The following is a 21776-nucleotide window of genomic DNA, read 5'->3' as shown; positions in this document are numbered from 1 at the left end:
GCTGATTCTTTAACTGAGTTAATCACAAGCAGAGATTCTTCTGATATAATTTTGGCACAATTTTCACCCTACTATTTTTCTATCCGAGTAATTTTTCTGAAGAAATCAAATTATTGATGAAAGTAATAAAGTTATTAAAATAACAGTTTTAAAATAAAAGTAGTCTATCATAATACTTTGGATAAGAAATTATTTGTGTAGTTTTTCTAATTGAGTTCTTCTGAAATTAAATAAAATTTCATTATATTATCACAGATTTAATTCAGCCCATTGAAACTTACTCTACTAATAAAAGTGATAGCAAAGAAGTATTAATAAAATAGTAGTGAGAAAATGGCCTAACCCCGGCTACAGATGGTGTTAAATTTTACCCATGCCAGGGTCTTCTTTTGAATCTGATTTTTTTCCCAAAGAAGTCTTTCTGTGAATCCCTAATATGAATGGTAAATAGAAAGTGACTGCCAATTACTCTGAGATAGAGTTGAGAATATTTCCTCAGACTTCTTGAAAAGCAATGTGACTGCCACACTGCTACAATACACCTTTTGATGGCTTAGGTTAATATATTTCAGAAGTTCTTTGAATTTCCTAGTTTTGGCATGTTTGTTAAAAAAAAAAAAGGAAAAAACCAACTACATGATCATCAGTATTCATAATGACATGAAAATCACTTTCGGCTTGTTGAAATATCTGCTGAGCTTTTCTCCACTTTTAGCCATTCTACTAAAACTCAGCGTTATCTCAGCAGCTGAGCCTGAGAGAACAAAACAGGCTTGTAACAAAATGATGCCCTAACATTTACACTTCAAAGGAGCTTTACAAAGAGCAAACTTCTCATACTTAATGCCACTGATTTATTACTCCTTAAGAAGTCATCTTATGCCCCAATCCTTATTATTCATGGACTTGTGAGGAAACCCAATGTATTCAAAGTGGCTCCAAGTACATGAAGTAAATTGTAGCATCAAAGCCCTGAACTCAATGAAATTGCTCTATGCATGAAGTCATTATCATGTGTTTGCAGGGCAGTGATCTCTATGAGCATGTAGGACACTGTGATCTTGCATTTGATTGCTCCAAAGCCCTTGCTAATTTCCAGCAATATGCCACAGGACTAAGAGGATCAATTGCTCTTGTTAGGAGTATGTGGGATCTGCAACGAAATGTGCCACCAAAGGAAAGTAGGAGATTAAAGAAATCAGATAGTAGCAATTTCAAAAATTGATCAGGGAATTTAAAAATATTGTGGAAATAAAATTTTACTCTGACAAAAAAGTGTGAGAGAAGACCAAATAATGGAATATGAAATAATGTCTTCAGGTTTTGGTCTGCCCAGGCTGCTTGCTACCAATGGGGAATTTTTTTCCTGACTTTAATGGGAGCAGGAGCAAGTTCTTTTAACTTTGAAAATTATCTGATCTAAATTGTGTTTGACAGTAGAATAAAGATCTTGAAGATATCTGACCCAATTATTTAATGCCTGTGGTGTTCCATTTACATGTCAAAGCACATGGGATACCACAATTGAGTGCTCTGTGGGGAGGATCTTTCCATTCCGAAGATAAACTCATGCTTTGCTCAAACTACCTTTCCCAGAAAGTGATATGTGAGAGTCAGTTTAATATGACCTTTGCTTTTGAATCAGCAAATAAGGGAAGAAGTGAAGGCATTCAATGTTGAGTTTAGTTAAAAAAGCGTGTCTGTGGAATGCCGAACAGGTATGAGGATAAAATAGAAAAGAAGACCATCCAAGAAGACCATGCATATATTTTGTGTATTTAGTGCGTAGCAGAATGAAACATTTGGATACTAAATGGAAAGGCAATTACTATTTAAACATGTGAGAAAAAAATTTTTGGGAGTTTCCATCTACCTTTCCAGCAGACACTTCTCAAAAGTTCACTGCTTTTCAAGTGCATCATTGAAATGATGAGACAAAATTATTTAAAATAGAAAGAGATGTTTCCATTTTAATAATTGTGTCTCATTATTTTATGAATATGATGTCTTCAAGAATGTATTTAGCTTTAAACACAACATTTAAGTACATGCTGAGGTAAAGCCCTTTGACTTTTGAAAGGGCCTCTATGTAGTTTCTGTTGCTGAGTTATGAAGTTGGTTTTCTTTTGCCTGCATGAGAAATTTCAAAACTTAGTGTTGCATCATGCTGGAGAAAGCTGAGTATCCGAAGTAAGAGTTCTGATTGTTTGTTGCTTCACATCTTCTTCACAACCATTCATTAGCATTTGTAGAAGTCAAATACATGATGATGTAAAATACAGTCCTCTGTTTACACTAGCATGAGTAACTTGTACACCATTTTTACATAGACTTAGCTAAAATTTAAATATAGGATTCAAAATGCTAGACACTGGAGGATCAGGATTTGGAACTGTAAAGTTTACTGGGACAAAGGGCTTTGGATGTAAATTGGTAAGATTATTTCATTAAAAATACTCATATAAGATGCATCATAGGTTTCTAGCTAGACCTCAACTCCTTAGCATACTAGCTAATGAATAAGACACACTTCCAATGCCCTCCAAAGAGCAACAGACCTGTTAATGAGCTAGTTCTATGTTTCCCCCCCCAAAAAAATCAAAACACAAGAAGTTTAGAAAAACATATATTCCAAACTCTTTCTGAACTTGAAAAATGTTCCAGGCAGTTCTAATCCAAGCTGTTAAATAAAAGTTCCTGCAGTAAAGTAACAGCAGAACAATTTTTCAGTAACAAGAAATTAATGTCAGAAATTCCTCAGTTTTTGCTTTAAAATGCTTATCTAGCTTCAGTTCAATTCTTAGCTTGTACAGCACTTCTTCTGACAATTACTAATTATCTTTTGGAAGTCAAAGATACATATTTATTTCACTGTTTGCCCCTCATGCAGGTCCAGTGAGCTATAAAGATTCTGAGAGATTGAGCTATAAAGATATAGAGCTATAGATTCCCAGCTGGTTTTGCGGCAACTGCATTGATTTACATCTACAGAGGACTTTTATTCCCCACAGGTTTTATTTCTGAGTGCTTTGTAAAACTTTTTATGTTTTTATCATAAACCATTTGCAACACACCGTACATGAAAACATAATCTTTCTTATCAGAGGCAATAAAGATATCCATAGAATATAATTGTTCTGCTTAAGATGAAACAAAGATTCATTTGTAATTGTATGATTAGCAGGAGGCTGTGTCTTTGCTAGTCTTGCACACCAGGTCGAATTGTCCAAGGATGAGGCAGAATTTGACTGCAGATTTTGCAGTACCTTCAAAGGAGGCTGAGCATGAAAAAGTGAAAACAACTCCCCTTCTGCAGACCCAAGCAACAATCTCAATGGATCTTACTCCAAGCATGCATCACCTGAGCTCTTAAGGAGAGCCTTCTACCAAACACCTGCTCGGCACTGGGGGAACTACCCTTACAGGTGTCCCAGTGACACAGGGAGGTGCTGTGCCTGCCAGCTGGCAGCCACACACAGCCCTGGACCTGTCCCACTGATGGTGCTGGGGACACTGCACTCGCACAGCTGAGATTCCAGCCCCAGCGTCTGCTGTCTCTATCCACCAGCTCAAACAAGGTGTGCTGAAAAGAGCCTCTCTCGTGGCCCAGCCAGCAGAAGTGGAGCTGCTCATGGCTTGTTGGGAAGTTGGGATCCCTGCTTTGAAGTTGTCAACAACCTCCTGGACAGGCAGAGGCCAAGCACCCAGTTGAAACAGTGCTCTCTACAAGCATCATACCTGTCTAACTTAGCAACAACTGTAATCCACAATAATAACAATTCCACCTGAAGATGTCCCTTGGAAGTGTTTAAACACCAAATATAAGATGAAATTATGTATTTTTAAAAAAAGCTGAAATTGAGCTCAATTTTGTTGTGACAGGACAAGTTTCTCATAATTTTCCCCAAAATGGAAAGATAAATGTACACGATTATTCCTTCCTGTTAAGAAAATGACAGATTTGTAGGTAGTATAGCTGTCTGCTTTAGCAATGCCTTTCACAGTTACAGCATGATTAGAGCAAGAGGCAGCAGGCCTGCCCTTACCACAAAGATGGCTATATGTTGGACTGTTACAAATAGCCAAGTGCGTTATGATGTCTTATTAATATGCTAGCACAAGAAGAAAACAGAATAGACAAAAGAGCTGAGTCTGTTCCATTTCATGAGAAACATGGGAAACCACTAAGCAGAAAACAAAGGACACCTCAAGCTCCCTCCCTTTAAAATATTTCCCAATTAAAATGTTAAGCAAATACCATTGGGTTCAGACTGTTTACACAAGGCTGGTCTTGTCAAAGAATAAATGCTGGCAGGGCAGGCTAGAAAATGCCAAACTCTCTCATCTTCTGTATACCTGTAAAAAACTGCATAATTAATAGAACAGTTACTCTAGACAGGCCCCAAGGGCTAGAACCACAAAATGGTTTCGACCCCTCGCTGTCATGCCTACCTCCAAATGGCAGAACCTCCAAATTCTTTGCCAGTCGTTCCTTAATCCTGCAGTTTCTAAATAGACTCACTGCCATGTTTTCATCAGTTACTCTCTCCTAGTGCTTATATGAATGGTGCTGTGCCTTGCCTAGAAGTCCCTGGCTGTCCAAGCCCAAGCAGCACCAGGGTCACCTGCCCATGCCCACCAGGCAGGCAGCACTCCTGGGTCACCCCACACCTGAAGCATGAGCAGCTGGCACTGCAGGGGCTCAGAGCCCTCCTCTCCCAGTGTGTGGTCAATGGGTGCTGTAGATGCTGCACACTTTCCATCCTCCACACACAGGAGGGCAAAAATTTTCATCCAACCTGTCTGTTCTCAGGAATACAGCTCAAGACTCAGCTTTGTTGGCTTTCTCTGGACATGCTGGGCCTCCTGGACACCACTGGGAAACGAATTTCAACCTGCAGTCTCAAGGCCAAAAGAATAATTTTAAGAATATAGACAAAATCAGAGGCTTAGAGGGACCACAATGTCGAGGTAAAAATGAACTCCATCAGGAACACAGGAGAAAGATACAACTGCATTTATTTTCCCTTGAGAGAACCACACACTGTAACAGGTAGGCTGTCTTCCTACAGCACTGATGCTGCCATCCCAGTGCAGATTGCAGCCTGCTCTCCATATTTTAGGGTAAACTGGTGAATTACAAAGGAATTTGGTGCTGGGTTGTACATTAATCATTAATAAACATATCAAACAGTGTATAAATCTCTATAGAAGTGAATTCTCTGTGCAGCTACTCATTCACCAATACTTGATAGTTAAAAAAAATCATTATAAACTAATAACAGTTGAAAGATTTTCTTTAGATTTAGTGTAGTGTTCTCTCTACCAGTGAATGAGGAGTGCTGACAAACCCTAAGACTCCAGGGCTGGTAAGCAGTTACAAAAGATAATCAGAATTTAAACACCTTAGCTTCTGAATATTCATACAGCTCAGTAAATATTATGCATTTATTAAAAATCTATTGCCATCCTTCCCAGAGGCAGAGGACATACAATGCCTGGTTGGTTTAATCAGTTTCCCTACAAATGAATGGTTTCTTAAAAATGCAGAGTCAGTATTTCCTCTCAAGACATCACTGGGCGAGCTGACCTCTTTAAACACTGTTTATTATAGTGAGTCTGTACTGGCCCAGTAGCCCAACTCTCTCCTTAGACAATTAAACTGTGCATACAATAAGTTTCCCTTGAAGGCTCTTTGAAAGGCTGAGAATTATAAATGGAGATCTTAACAGCATCTTTCAGCTGTGTTCTGTGTCTCATTCCTGAATCAAATTTTTTTCCCGAAGATGTGTTCCCATGTCTCTCTTGCTGTCTCAGGTAGAAACAGAATCTAATGACAGGGCACTATGCTAGTCTCAGCTGTTTAACTAATTTCATTAGAGCTAACATTCAGAGATATTTGCTCTTGAAATATTTAAGGAAAAAAGCCAAGTGTTTTGGGATGTTTTACCAAATTTTGCATGCTTGTATCAAAAAATAAGGTTGTTTAACTTGATCATCTGGTTTCTGTGTTTTAGTTCAACAGTAAGACAAAAGGGATTGCCTGAATGTCTCTTTGCAAAATATATCAAAAAAGCTAAACAAAACCAAGAACTGGGTATTTTCTTTTAGTACCATAAATTAACTCAGTATAAAAGCAGAATATTTACATCAAAGGAGCACTATCTTGTGTCCACAGGGTTAGATTTTCATATTCTATGGCCTCCGTGTCTAACTTAGGCTTTGAATTTTGATTCTCTGGGTATAGTTAACACAAATTCAGTGAGATATTTTGGTGGTACATACTGCTATTAATACCTTATCTAAAAACACTTGTCTGCAAGTCTGAAGGGCAACTTTTAGCTCAAAAGCTTTAGTGTTCATCAGGCAGGAAGACATTAGGTTTTAACAGACATTATTAAATTTGACAAGATTAATTCTTTTTCTAGCAAATGTGGTTACCATTCTTAGCAATCACCAAGGTATTTGGAAGATCCAGTTCTAAATGTAACCCTGAAATTCTTCTTATTAATTTGCTCTTGCTTAATTTTATTTCACACCATTACCTTTATATCCGCTTGTCTTAAACCTGTTTTCTTCAGAGAATTACACAGGAATCTATGTTGCTCAAATAACTTGGTTTCTTTAGAAATAATATCTACTAGATATTAAATCTGACAACAAATATTTATTTGGGTTTTCTTTCAGATTTGTCCTGGCTTGTTAGAAAGCATCCCAGAATGAGTCAGAGTGAAGATCAGGGTAATTTAAAGTAATTTTCTTTTATTATGTCTGGTTCTTTTATGGGAAATCCTTTCTTTGGCGGGATCTGCAGCACAGCCTTGCATTTCTGATTAAAACATTAGCCTAGACGGGTCAGTTCAGACCTCAGTCCAAGATTTTAGATTAACCCTTTTTGCTTTATGCTGTTCAGTGAGAATAATAAGGTTACTTACTGCATTTGTCAACTATATATGTAGGCAAAAGCTTAATAAAAAAGAAACAGAGACTGCATAATTATTTTTAGTGATATCAGGTTATTGCTACATTTTTCTTCCTCCAGTATGTAAGTTCTCTTTAAACTTAATTTAATATAATTTTATTTTATTTTGGTTTGGTTTATTTTGTTTTGTTTTATTTTGGAAAGGCTCAGTCACAAGATTGGCGTTCTGACCCTTTTTATAGTGATACAAACTATTTCCCTGTTTTTCCAAAGATGAAGTTATTTTTCCCATTAACTCTTTTTCAAAGGGCAGCTTAAGAAACTCATTAAGAAAGACTGCTTCACAAGTAACATATGAAATTAGATAGAATTCTTATTGTATCCATTTCCGACAGCACAGAAGAAAAAAATGAATTAAAGCTATATATCTTGTTATGAAAACTGTTCTGGAACAAATGGAAGCTCAAGCTAAAACCAGGTGCCATTTATCATATCTATTATTTTTCTGTAGCTAAAGCCTGAAACATATTTTATTTGGAAAAAAAGACACTTTTATAAAGCATTTTACCCAAACTGCAGCCATCAGCCAACATATCCTACATACCTTTTATCTTTCAACAATTTGCAAAAATACTAGCATAATACGTGCAAGAACCTTTTCCATGGTTCTGAATATAAAGGGAGTATATATGCTTGAATCAGCACTCAAATTATATCTTCTGTTTCAAAAGCCGTATGTGTACAACATTCAGGAAACAGAAATAAAGCCCAATTCCCAACATTAATAGACTGCTATCCAATTGGATAAGAATTAGAACTATTGTCTGAACTTGAAAGCACTGACTTTCATGGAGCCTGGATTTTGCTCATATTTTTAGTAAAATATTTTTTTCAGAGCTTTAAAAATCCTGCTACAGAATGTATTTAAAAATTATACAAAGAAAAACCACTGATTTTTCACATTCTTCCTCAGGTGGGTATCCCAGCTATTTGGCTGTGCACACAACATGTCAGAATTGGGGTGTTTGAAATGTTGTACCATTTGCCATGCTACCTCCAGGAGCCTTCAGAGCCAACCACCCTATTGTATTTAATTTTTTTTTTCTTTTTTGTTAGTCTATCAGTCTGCTAAGTCTCTCTAAAGCTTCTTTTCAAAAGTTTTTTTTTAATTGATTTCTTATTTACTTAGTGATCTTTTTCATCTTTTTGCAGAGGGCTTACATTTTCACCTAGTGCTAGAAAGGACTTGGGAGTTGCATATTAGTCATTTGTTTTGTCCTCTAACAGCATGAGGCTTTCAAAATCTATGTAAAAAGGACACACTTGACCTACTTAATAGGTCTGAATGGGCAGATGATTATAAACAGAACTATTTCAAATCAATTCATGTTTTAATTTTAACTTGCATTTGTTATTTAAAAAGACCCAAAACAACAGACTTTCAAAAAACAGAGGACACTGGAGGGCAGGGCTCTGATTTATCTACTGATTTTGCCTTCAGCATCATTGACAACAAATTATTGTTAGGTTTAAAATTACCAGTTTGCATGAAATATCTGCATATAATGCACTACTACTATTGCTTGTCCTATATTAATCTAAAAGCATCCTGGAAAAATCATTGATTAGTATTTGCACTGAAGATAGTACAGTCTGTACACAGGACTTGAATATGGCTGCACTATAAGATAGAAAGAGGTAGGACAACTTACAAGTTCATGCTGCACATAATTATGTGGTCGCTGCTTTATATGCCCTAGTGACAAAAGACTTACTGTTTATTAATTGTGAAAACATTACTATTTCCATGTGATTATGTAGAAGTTGGAATTCTGTAGCAATTTAAACAAGAAAAAGGGAGAAGGCTGGCTAAGTTATGTTGTGAGAGTTCTTTCAGCCTAGGTGTTGAGTGGAAGAAATGATGGAAGTACTTATGAGAAGGGAAGGGGATTTGGAGATAAAAGCTGGAGCCATCAGCAGAGCAGGGAAGCTTGTAATGAGTAAGTGTGAAAAGGAATTAGTAGAGAGCATACGCAGAGACTGTGTGGCTTGTAACCTTAAAAACAATCACAAGAAAAAATGAATGTGAGGTGAAACTAATAAGAGATTGAGTTAAGTGACTCAGAGACTATAAAAGGGAGATGACATAGTCAGAGGACCAAGTAGGAAAGATCATCTTGATGACAGCAGTCTGGACTAATTGAAGAGGCAGAAATTAATACTGTAAAAAATTGCTTCGGTCTCTCACAATAGGACTATTTGTTCAATTTAATTATAAGGTTTCTTACAGAAGGAACCTAAAAGCAATATATAAAATAAAGCGATACTTTTTTTTTTAATCTTCCCTGCTACTTTTTAAAATCCATATAATATTATATTTCAGAAAAACTATGTACAGGGAAGTACAGGACTAGAACTTGATATTGGTAATCTCTAAAAATTATACAACATAGCAGAGTTCTAAAAATGTAGAGCTGGTTTTTCTTAAATTTTTGATCAACCCAATCTAATATTTTCTGTTTCCTATATTATCAGGTTGTTCTAGTCATCAAAGGCTTACAAAACAGTATTAAAAACAAATTGCGGTAAGTATTTCTTTTCCCTATCTGAAAAAACCAAGCAATGGAAACAAACATTCCCAAGGACTAATTGTCCTAGTTCAAAATACCCTTCATAATTCCTGGAAACTACAGAATACTACATTCCCTGAATGGCCACATCTCCCACAGTTGCAGCCTCCACCCCAAAACAATCTCTCCACCTTAGCTTCCTCTCCCACTCAGAGAGATTCTCAGGCTTCTTTTGAAAGCCCCCACCCCAGGTCTGGACTTTTGTCTTCCTTCTACTCCTGAGCCCTTGAAGTTCTTGCCAAGTCTGCAGCCCAGCCTAAGCCAGCAGGCTGGTTGGCACCTGCTGGGCCACGCTGTCTGCTTCTTTGCCTTTCAGTCATGGCTGTGTCCAGATTCTCCCTGACCACAAAGATTCGATTCCAATTCCAGGCTTTAATCTTGTCCTGAAGTAGTAGGAACCCCATTCTTTTTGGCTGGATAAGTCATTTCTCATTTCTGCTTGGACACAAATTATCTTTGCCATCAGTAAAATGGTTACCCATTCCCACGGTATTAGTGATGGGTGAAGTGAAGTCATCACTATCATATCCTCATGAAAGGTAGGTTGTAAACCAATACAGAATAATAACACTGGGTACAATGAGTAGTTTACACTTATTGGAACCACTGTTTGCCTTTTGTATTTTTAGCTTAGGGATAAAACCACACCCTGTCCTCCCTCCCCCGCCCCTTGATGGGCAAACCCCACAGAAACTCTGCAAGTTGAAACTCATGGAGCTTCTTAGCCCTTCTATAATTATTTTTATCCCCAGTGTAAAGGATGATTCAGTCATCAGTTCTCTGAAGAGAGACAGAGATAAAGACAGTGAAGGAGAAGCGTATGTTGAATTGCTGTTGGAGATAATCCTTTCCACATGAAGTAGGAGTGAGTATTAGAGGAACAAACGTCCAGTGGAAGCTGGAAGGGGGATGCTTTGTGGAAAGCCTTGTGCAAACTAGGGCACTCCATTATCCACAGCAGAACAGAGATAAATGTTGTCACACAGCCACTTAACCAATCATAGGAGAACGATGTACATGAGTAATATTTAAAAAAAAAATTAAAAATCTGTCCTGTGTTGTTTATATTTTTGGTTTTCCTCTTTACAAAGGCAGGAGCTGGTACTAGCAGTGTATAAGGCTGACACTGAACATAGAGATATTCCTTGCCTCAACCGTTTTTGAGTGGAAGGAGGCGGAAGAGGGTGAATCAGTGAGTAAAGTGTAATGCAGTACAGGTCTGGGGAAGGCTGATGGGTCCTGGAACTGATGATCTCTGCTTAGAAGAAAGAAGAAAAATGCCCTTATTTGCGAGACTTTTGTTGAATAGTGCAGCACATGGCAAACAGCTCCCCTTGAGAGGTCAAAAAAAGAAATGTAAAGGACAAAGCAAATGAAAACTTTGACAGTCCACAAAGTGAAACAGAATTAGAGATCTTGAGTTTGTTTTAAAGAAAAGCCAGAACAATATAGTGTGTAGAGCATGAATCGTACCTACTGTACTTTAAGATGGCAAATCTCCCTGAGAGGGATTCTCAAAAGTGACTAAGAAACATTATTCCTATTGACAGTTTCGTGTATCTTTCTGTTTTGGAAATGTAATACTAAGCCTAAAAGAGAAACATGGTGAAATTTTAATTAATTTATAAGGTTTAAGACCCACTGCAACGTTTCTATACTGGTCTCTAGTCCTGCAAGCTCAGCTGCTCCAGAGGATTTGTGCCACAGTGGGTTGTCAAACTGCTGCCTCTGGAGGAGCCCTCAACTCCCAGTAACATGTCCATACAACCAACAAATTTATATTCTAATTTTTTTTCTTGGTCGAGACAATCACCAACAGCAAATTTTACTGATCCAGGAACTAAGTGCAATGGACAGTAGACACATAATTGAGGAATTCAGAAGAGAACAGCAGGGACATTAAAAAAAAATGTTGGTTTGGTAAACTTGGAGATGTCTGTAAAATGCTAATGTCTTAATCAGCTTATTACAGTTCATACAGTTGTCATGTGTGGTGTTAAAAGGCTATTCAGTGAGTCAAGAGTGACCTTTATGAAAATAACTCCTAACTTTGGGATCTGACTAACACAATTTGTCCCTGAAGGAGGGACAGTTTGCATGTAAATTTTCATTCGGATTATTTCTTGCTGTTCTTTTAATCTTCAAATGTGGCAGACAGTCCCTTGAGTCCTATTAGATGTGGAGTGGCTTTCTAGCTCATTTTATGCCAACTGGCCCTCTTCTTTGAGGAAAATTAATTTTGTTTGTACTGTTTATCTCAGTAATGATTGGTTTTGACTGAGAGCAAATTAACTTCTGTTTCAACAGTGAGGGTCTGGTCCACCTACTCAGCATTGTCTGAAAAAGGCCATACTAATTTCTCAACAGATTGCAAATGTCCCCTCCTATGTTCTATCCCTGGTGCAGGAAACCACCTACTGATCTTGGGATATGCCTCTTTTTAAAAGACAGGTCATTTCCAAGTGACACATTGGTGAGATACTGTAGGGATCTGGACTGAAATATCAGTGAGTTAAAATCTGTATTCCACCAATGGGCTTGGCTGGGCAAACCATTGCTTCTGAATGGTGTCAGCGTGTCCGGAGCACCACCAGCAACAAACACATCGGATAGTCCAGTTACTAGAGGGCCTTGCACAAGCTCTGGGACAGGCACAGCCTCAGTTTACCTGCTGGCTCTACTTTAGCAGGGCAATTATCAGAACAACAATGGCAACTAGCATGGAGCTCAGCTCCAAAATAAGGGTATGGCCACACAGGGCTCCATACTCAACACTGAACCTCTGTACCATGAATATGGAATAAACATTTATGAGATGTTGACCATCGTTTGAAGCATGGCACAGAGAGTAAGGTGGGAGAATATAGAAACAAGAATACTCCTTTTCTGAGCTAGTGCTGGCTTGTCACACAGAACATGAAGGTGGTTAAGCATATACTGAAACACATAGCCCACTGTTGGTCATCCCTTATTTGGACAAAAAAGAGTTTTGTGATTGCACGACAGGGATGGAAGACTAGTGATGTAAAGAGGGGAAAAAAAGTGGCCGCCATTAGCAGCTTGACCATGCTCCCCACATACGGGAAAATGTCTGAGCCATACCAGGTATTGATAACCACCATGGGATTCTGAGAGCCCCTGTGATTTGGAAAAGGGGTGAACTTGAGTCTACTGGGGTGCTGTCTAACATGACTCTAGGCCGTGGCTGTCACCTCAGCTTGTCACATTCTTTGTGTGACCTCTGCTGAGCTTCCTGCAACTCTCTCAGCCAGCTTCATAAGTACAAACTTGTCTAATTAACCAAATGCAGTAGGACCAGTGTGGATGCTGAAGGGCAGTGAAAGGTAGGTCACCAAGGTGGAGTCATGAGATGATTACAGTGCACAGAGGTCAGGCTTTGAATGCCAACTGACAGGGAGTGTTTGGGGGAGCTCAAGTGCTCTTTGTAGAGGTGACAGAGCTGCTTCAGTGATGTAGCAGTGGGGACTGCTCAGGCGACCCCAGTGAGGACGTGGATGGGGAGTTGCAGTGAGTTTGCTCTCATTGTGGGAACCTGCACACACAGCCTTGCTGGGCAGAGTCAGAACAGAGCCTTCCTCAGCCCCAGAGCCATATTGAACAGCAGAAAACTGATGATGTAAGGCTTAAGAACTGCTTTCACAAGAGATGCTGAATCACAGTTTTCACTTAGTGTCTGTAGTGGCAACACTGGTTAGTGTGACCCCAGATGGCTCCTGTGTTCTGGGCATCTTGGCCATTCTTGCTACTTACTACACTTAGCAGTAAACTGTATTGTAACACACAACCACAGCAAAGTACTCTAATATTTTCTACATGTGTGTTCATATTCTGGGGAAACTAGCTCTGACAAATAGAAATGCTTTAGGTAAAAAAATTGCAGAAATGACTAATTTATTCTCCAGTTATCCTATTTTGTTCATCAAAATTATCCTTCTGATCCAATATACTTCAATTTATATGAACTATGTGTTTCTTCAGGAAATTAGCATATTATGTAACTAATAAGGAAGATGAACCAGAGAAAAGACTGAAGCTAAAAGCAAACCCAAACTAAAATGAGTACTAGGTTAATGATAGGCCTATTGGCTAAGGTAGAATACAGCAGATGAATGACCACATCAACAAAATCAAGCTGTGTTCTCATCTATATTTTTAAATGTTAATACTTTTAGTATTCCTGCAACTGACTGTGTCCAGAGGCTAGAAACTTAAAGCTTGATGGCTGTGATACTCAGATTCACTCTTAAATGCTCAGCCATTTATGGACCTACTCAGTTCCTAGTGAGGTACAGAAATTCCCTGTAGGTTGTTAAAATGGACTTAAACCCAACTCCCTTCCTGATACACACACATATGCCTTCTTAAAGCTACGCCCTTTCCAAACTCTCTGCCTACACTCAGCAGAATTGTGGTCTACTGCTTTTGGCTACTGCAAGGAAACATTTCTGCCTCCTGGATGGAGCTAGAATAAAAACAATATTATAGTAACCACCAGATACTGGAAGAGATCCAAAATGATAGTAGCTCTTTGGCCTGGAAAACAAAATTAAGGAATACATCGGTGAAGAATGTGTGCAGGACCAGTCTGTTAAGTATCCCCATTGCGTCCAGGTACAGTTGAATAGAGCATTTTATCTGTGTGTATCAATAAAAGCTATTTGTTTCTAATGTGGAGGGTGAACTGTAATAAACAATGCAGAACTTTCAAAACATATAATCTCAGAACCACAATTTTCGCATTTTCTTTTTTTTAATTGCTTTTGTTGCATTTTAGAGTAAAATGAATGAAGCACAACACATAGTCATAATTTCAATTTTTTTCCTCATTAAAAGTAAATCTTGCAGTTGGCATCATTAAGCTACTGACATTCTGCTCCAGTGTAATTACCTTTATGACTCTGTCTGTAGTGCACCTTTTACTTAGAATGGGAAATACCTCAAATAGTCTGGTAAATTTTACTACTGCAGGTGGGGAATGTCCAGTTTAATGGCCCCACTGTATTACTCTTTGTTATTCACATGTGCCAAAAAATACACAGGATATAGATGGGGCTGAGTTAATACTGTTGGAATTTCCTAATTTTTTTAATACTTGATCTTGTATCCTTAATATTGTAGGTGAACCGGCAGAGGTGAGAGGACTGGGATGTCATACTTCCATTTTGGCAGTAAACAGAAGGTGGATAAATAGTTGGAGAATTCAAAGTAATTTAATCTGACAGGTAATAGGACAGACATCCCTAACAGAGTCACACAAGCATATATAGATGTGTATACATACTCAGCCTCATTTGTTTCATAGTCAACAAAATGTGATTCACAAATGTGGTTTAAATGGAAAAAAAAGGCATTTGTGAATCTGATGAAGGTCTGTGTTTGTCAATAATTCATGTTTCACACAAAGGCAAATCAATAAAACACATTTTATGAGGCTGATATATTGGTTGTAACTGTGTTCGGCAGACAAGATATTTTGAATTCGTTCCCACAGAAAAGAATAATCCTCCAAAAGAACAACTGATACTTGGGCTTTATCTAATGAGATGGATATTACTGAGGCTTTGACTGGTTCAGAAGGCTAAAGAAGGCTCCAAAATGTAATTAGGATGCATTAGTTGCATCAGTTTCCCTTTTAATAGGTTACAGCTCTTCATGCAGATGTTAAAAAAAACTCACCCTGATATGTTTTTTTGACTCCAAGTGCCCAGAGGTGCCTGGCCAGCCAGGGGAGGTATGCCAGGGCAAGCTCACTGACTCAAAGGAGAGGACTTGCAAAACACCCTGGGAATACAAGAATGGAAAATATCTAGGCAGGAAGCTCTAGTAATAATTTGGTTGGAAAGAGAGCTGTTTTCAAGACCTGTTCATGCAAACCATTCCCTATTTTTTTTTTTTTTTTTTTTTTATTTTAACCCCTTCTCTGGAATTTGAAAAGCATAAGCCATTTCTTTGGCATTGTGTTATTTTCTGCCATGTTCCAATAACTCTTGTGTTTAAGGATGTTACTGATATATTGCTCATTTGTCAATAATATCCCCAAAGGATTTGTAAATATCACAAGGTGCTGAAGGCTAACAGTTCCCTTAACCTCCAAGTCTCAGTTGTTTCTTATTCACTGGTGCACACACAGAGGGTCCATTGTATCTGGATGGCTGTATACTGGTGGGAGATGCAGACAGATTCAGGGTTTTCTCCTGTTTTCCCTAGCTGGCTAGTGGATGTTGGATCTGTGGTCCTGTGCTGGAGCTAACAAGTCCCGGCAAAAGCACTGATGGGACCACTCCTGTGATGTTCAATCTCTACATATGTGTCAAGAGTTCAGTATAGAGAAAGATTTAAATTTATTTTTTGTCAATGCAGGATTGTATTTTGCTACAGCACACAAGGCATTTATTTAAACAGTAACTGCAACAAACCTGCCAAGGTCAGCACCTTCGGTTTGTGTCTGTGGGCGAGCGGTGGTGATAACAGTGGGACCTGTGTGCGTGCTGCTGGCTTCTCTCACCCTTGCCTCACTGGCAGGGTAATGAATCAGCACTTTGGTACATGAATGTACTGTTCAGCGAGCTAAATTCTCAGCTCACTCTGTACATCTGTTGACTGGATACAAGTATATGTTCTAGTGCCCTTTCATATGTTCTTGGCACAGATGCATTTTGTTGGCATGAGCATTAGGCTGAGTTTGTTGGCATTTTAGGAAGTAAATCTGATTTAAAATGCAAACAGAAGAACAAATAGAATAAAGCAAACAAACAAACACACCAGGAGAGTGTTCCCACAGCAGAAGCTGCGCATGGCTCACAGTTTACAAACACATGCTTAGTCGTCCTGCCCTCTATCTCCCAGGTTTACTCATCCCATCAGGGAGTGAATATGGAGTTTCAAGTGAGCAGCATTTCATTGCTCAGATGGCAGATGCTTTCTGTCCAGAGGACTTCTGTCTGATGAGGAGCTGGAGGATGTCTTTTCTGCTCTTCCCCCAGCAAGCCCAAAGATTTAAACAGCACAGAAGAAGACATTAGTCAAAAAGACCTCTCTAAAGTCCAAGGCAAATGCATTTTCTCTAGGTTATCCACTAAACTAATTTTCTTATGCACCTTAATTTTAAAGAATCATTGAATATATGGAAGTAAAAAATTATAGATGTGCTTAAAAGCAAACAACAGACTACTTAAAAAGCTTTCAGAATAAGTTTCTTATCTACTAGTGAACTTTCCTATGTGAGAAAACTTTGATATGCCTTTTGAGATGTTTGCCTTGATGATGTGGGTTTAGCAGGACTGCTTGAGTCCCATACTTTATCATCAGAATGATAGCATGCTGAAATGACTAATACAGCTAACACAGAATTTCATGAAATTACATGTCAGACAGGTGCTATTAAACATACGGGAGATGCTCTAGGGGACTGCTGTATTGCAACCCAGTAATGAGAGTAGCTCAAGTGCAACCATAGATGGGATCTTGAGTAAGAGCACCTTGAGGAGAACAAAGTTTTTTGATGTTAAAAAAACCCCAACAAACAAGTTCTGCTGCACAAAAGGACAATAGGTCATGTTCAAATGTTAGATGATACATTAGGTGAGAGCAAAACCCACAGTATGTAGGCCATGATTTTCTGAAATAACAGTCTTTTATGTTATCATTAAGTATATTGGTCACCTTAACAAAGGTCAGATAATCAAACTTGAAACACTTCCCTATATTCACACATTTACAGTTTATTTGCTGTCTAGAGGCTTAACTGGTTACACAAGGTTGGGCTTTACAGGAAAAAGATTTTGTGATAATATTTTGATATAAAAAAGAATAGTAAATGTTCAAAGAACTTGTAATTAGAAGGTTTATAATTTGTCACCATTCTTGCCCTTATAAGGTTTGATTTTTTGTAGTCTTTATTATGGTAAAGAAAGTATAGCAGCAGTACTCATGGCAGAGTACAGAAAAACTGCATGTGAGAAAAGTTAGAAAACCCAAAATACAATATTTGGAACTTGATTGGGGCCTCTGATTTTTTTTCCTATTGAGTTCAATTAATTTTAAGTTCTTTTTCTTGTGTTATTAAAATCAGAACACACATAGAATAGTTTGCTGTCTGCTCTAGCTCAGAAAAATATGAAAGCACAGCCTGTACTGAATGATAGAGTTGTGCTTTAATGTCCAGCCATGTGGTTTCTCCATGGAAAACTAATGAGTTAAAGATGAAATTCCTCTTCTAGTTTGCATATATCTTCTTGCAAGGATTCTGCTGAGCAGAAGTATAATTGGAGGCTCTATACAACTGAGTCTTGTACTTTTTAATCCTAACATCATAGGCTACAAAACATCTTTCTTCCCACAAAACCACGATGTTTTTGGTCCTAGACATGATCAGTTATGGATATTTTTGAAATAAAGTAAACATTCTTGAAAATATCAGGACCATTCCCCTGAACTGTATTCAATAACATCTGGAAAAAGAGCAGGGTAAAAAGCAGAGAAACAGAAAGATATAACTAATGTCTCAAGGCTGAAAGAATTGTCCTTAGTTTCTGTACTAGGGTCTTATTCAGCTCTTATTGAATCAAAAGTAAAACTGAAGCAGAAAGTAGAGAGGAGGTTTCCATTCATGCTTCCCATGCTGTTTTCACTTATTAAACTTTGTTCTGAGTTAACAGGAGTACATTCACAAGTCTTCCACATAAACTGTGTCTGAAATTGTGTAAATCATATTCAGAGGTGTACTGAAGGTGTACAGAGACATTTCACTTGTATTGTAGTGTATGACTGTGGATTTAAAATACATTTTATGACATAGTGGCTTTAAGAGACCCATGATTATTTTTAGAAGTGTTGAAAATTGGAACTATATCCCTCTGTTGCCCTATTTCATTGCAATTTAACCAGGGGAACAGGGATAAGTCCCTTTCTCAAAATATTTCTATACAGAAAGTATAGAAATGTGTGTCTGGATCTTTTGAACCAAATTTAGTATCAGCAGAAAATGTTTTGTTGCTACTGCTTATATGTGTACAGCGAGAGTCTTTGGGTTTAGGCCAGAAGTCTTCAGGGAATGGACATTCTGACTGCAGTTGTTAAGCACTTTGCACTATGACTCTTGGTTTCTGACATGAACTCCAGGCTGCTCCTGCAATACAAATAATAAAGATGCTTTCCCACTGAGGCTGGAAGCCTTGGTCACATGCAGATGCTGTGGAGGAGGTAATTCTTGCTGAAAGCTTGGCACTTGCACAATCAGAATAAAACAAGTTAAGAAAAGGGAGAGAATGTCAAATTATTAAACTGTCTGCAGTGAAGAATAAAAAAAAATTAAGCTGGTATTTTTGCCTTCCCTTTTGACTAACTGAGCGAAATCTGTCAGTGATGTTCTCCTGTAGAAAAGCAATTGGCAATACACAACCACTTAGTTCTGTTCCTGTAGGCAGCAGTTAATGGTAGCTTGAGCTTCAGTGGGGTTTTTTATGAGGTTATGAAATTAAGGATGCCAACCTGATAAACTGACACACAGCTATTTTCCATTAGATTGATCTTTTCAGCTTTATGCAGACAGAGCTCACAAGTTATCCTTCCACCCCTACAGCTCATGTAAATCCAAAGTCTGTCCCAAAGACTTGCTTGCCTTGAACTTTTAAATTAATTTAAACCCCATTGTTGTATCATATAACTCCTGGTGAAGGTATTCTTTATCCAGAGCAAGGATGCTTTTTCTTCCTTGTGTATCCTATTTGGAATGCAGATTTCATCCCCAGGAATGGCCCTGCTATGATAATGATACTATACTTATCCACATCTAATCATGTATGTCAAATATTTTAATATGGAAAACCCCTCAATGTTTGGAAAACATCTTTGGACATCATTTGAATTATGTCAAGGATTGTCAAGATGCCAGCAGCAGCAGTAGTGAAATCTAAGAAACAATTGGAACAGGGTAAGACATTTTTGTGTTTAGAATGAGGAATAAGAGAGAGTGTACAGTAGAGGGACTTCAGTTGAGGGGAGCCAAGTGGTAGGCCAAAGGGAAGGAAATGGAGAAGTAGGGTATTCAGAGTTAAGATGCTTACAAGGAACACAAAAACTGGCTTATTGATGTGTCATAACATTCCTGTGTGACCTTAGCAATCCACAGGCCCAGTTTTCTAAAGAATGTGAGGCAGATAACTCTTCGTTTTCGTATATAATTAGTTATAAAACTAATATAGTGTGTGGCTACTACCATATGATTAATTATCTTAATTCATGAATGCTTTTCAAGTATGAGTTTCAAGTGTTAGCATTAAATGCCCCTTAATTTTAAGACCCAATCCTGCAAATATTTGTTAGCGCTTGCTGTCAATAGTAAGTTATTACTCAAAAGAAAACGTTAACTTCAATGGAATTACTTGTGGTATTGAGTGCTATCACAGAAGGGAATGTTTTCAGAGTTTTTATTTTAGCTACATAAATATACAGGTCATCATACATGTATTTCTATATGTATATACACATATACATGTTTTCATAAAATGAATTTTAAAAACCTTTTTTTTTCTATGTAGTCCTTGCTGTCTTTTTTAAGTTGTGGGGTTTTTTTCTGCTAATGCATCCTAATTATCACTTTCTTCAAGGTACAACTAGCAAATGAAAATGCCATGTGTTCTCCTATCATAAGTTAGAGCTGGTGAGGAACATTAATTAACACAAGTGTCATGATTTTGGGACCAGATGAGTATGAATAAAGCAATTCATTGCTTTTTCTTCCTTTTTGCCCCTCTTCTTTCTTCTTTCTTTTTTTAAGTCTGCATTTTTAAATTCTGCAGTGCTGTTTTCCAAAGTTGAAATGCAACCCTGAGGCCAGTTCAGACACGGTGTGACGCAGGCCAGTTGAATTGACTGATGGTTCTACTGTGGATGAGTTAAAGAAGGAATCACCCAGAGCAATGGTAGCTCTCAGAAGGGGGCCTACCCTTCAACAGTTTAAAGCCTTTGAAGAGAGATTTTCTTTGAGCAATGTGAAGTCTTTGTGGTGATGGGAAACATACATTAGTAATTACAGAAGAACACAGTGTACAGTAGGAATAGTATAAAAGCATGCGATTTACAGTGTCTAAGGAGAAGCTTTGATGTAGGGGGCCCCACTGACCTAGTTTGCTGCTGAAAGCCCTAGAAACATAAGTCTGACTGACTACAGTTATAGGGATGCAGGCTGTGAACAACATCCTTCTGCCTCTGCACTGCCGCTCTACACTAAATGAATAACCTTTTGCAGTACTGACTGTATGGAAATACTATATGAATGCAAAATAACTGTGTTTAAAAACATTAATAAAGTTTGCTGTGCTCCTCTGGGGAAAATGTGCTAAAAAAGGACCATTGGGAATCAGTGTGCAGGCTGGGGAAAAGATTTATCTGGGAAGATTTTTTTAGGGAAAAAGATGTTGAAAACTTCATTCCAGGGCAGCCACCCTTTGGGAGGGTGTGGGGAGAGGATAAAAAAGGATGCTAATCTCTGTTAACAAGAGACAGAATGTAAAACTCAAGAAGTGATACTGATTCTAGATGGTTATTGTATCAGGGTCTGTAAGAAAGGTTGTGTTTGACAGCAGCCAACAAACCATTTACCTTTGGGGTATGGACTGCTGTGAAGAAATCTGATATGAGACCCAAGACTAGATATTCCCCTCCACAGGAAGAATGGGAATGGTGAAAGAGAATTGAAGGAAACAGGCTGCCATGATCTCAAACATTCTTCAAACCAGCTGTGTGATGTGGACAGTACCAGTCCTTCAGCAGCGTCCACCGACTGTCCACCAAGAGAAGAGCTGCAATTCATGGGTCACCTCACATAGGTGGCAAAAACCCTGGGAAACCACACAGCTGAGAGAGTCAGAAGTGTTTCACAGTAGTTCCTGTACTACTTCAAAAGTGAAAAATAAAGTATTCTTTATTCCATGGACTCACGTTGAGATTTTTAGTAAAGCCACCTCAGATTTGTGTACTAATAGATTTGGATGGCTACATTCAGGCCATTTCATGATTGCTCTTAATTTGGATGCTAAGTTGAGCTGAGGTGGGTATCTGGGGGTTTGGTTAGTGACCACATCTAAATAACATTGTGCTGAGGTAGCACTGTCTGCCTTATAGTCACTTTGCCTGTGGGAGAGGGCCAGTCTGAGGGAGGTCACTGAAATTAAAATGGAAAACTTAATTACATAAAAATAATA

The 21776-nt window shown here is 38.1% G+C and overlaps 1 long non-coding RNA gene across 1 annotated transcript; it reads left to right on the top strand.

Moving 5' to 3' along the window:
* The first annotated feature begins 6687 nt into the window (after nucleotides 1–6687).
* LOC125316941 lies at nucleotides 6688–21436 on the top strand. The gene is made up of 3 exons (XR_007199918.1): nucleotides 6688–6741; nucleotides 9458–9507; nucleotides 21242–21436. It is a non-coding gene; the product is annotated as an uncharacterized LOC125316941 (long non-coding RNA).
* Nucleotides 21437–21776: the final 340 nt, after the last annotated feature.

The sequence above is a fragment of the Corvus hawaiiensis genome, chromosome 26 (assembly GCF_020740725.1).
Source record: "Corvus hawaiiensis isolate bCorHaw1 chromosome 26, bCorHaw1.pri.cur, whole genome shotgun sequence".
NCBI classification, from domain to species: Eukaryota; Metazoa; Chordata; class Aves; order Passeriformes; family Corvidae; genus Corvus; species Corvus hawaiiensis.
Note: the sequence above shows the minus strand (reverse complement) of the source record. Positions and strands in the feature narration are given on the sequence as shown.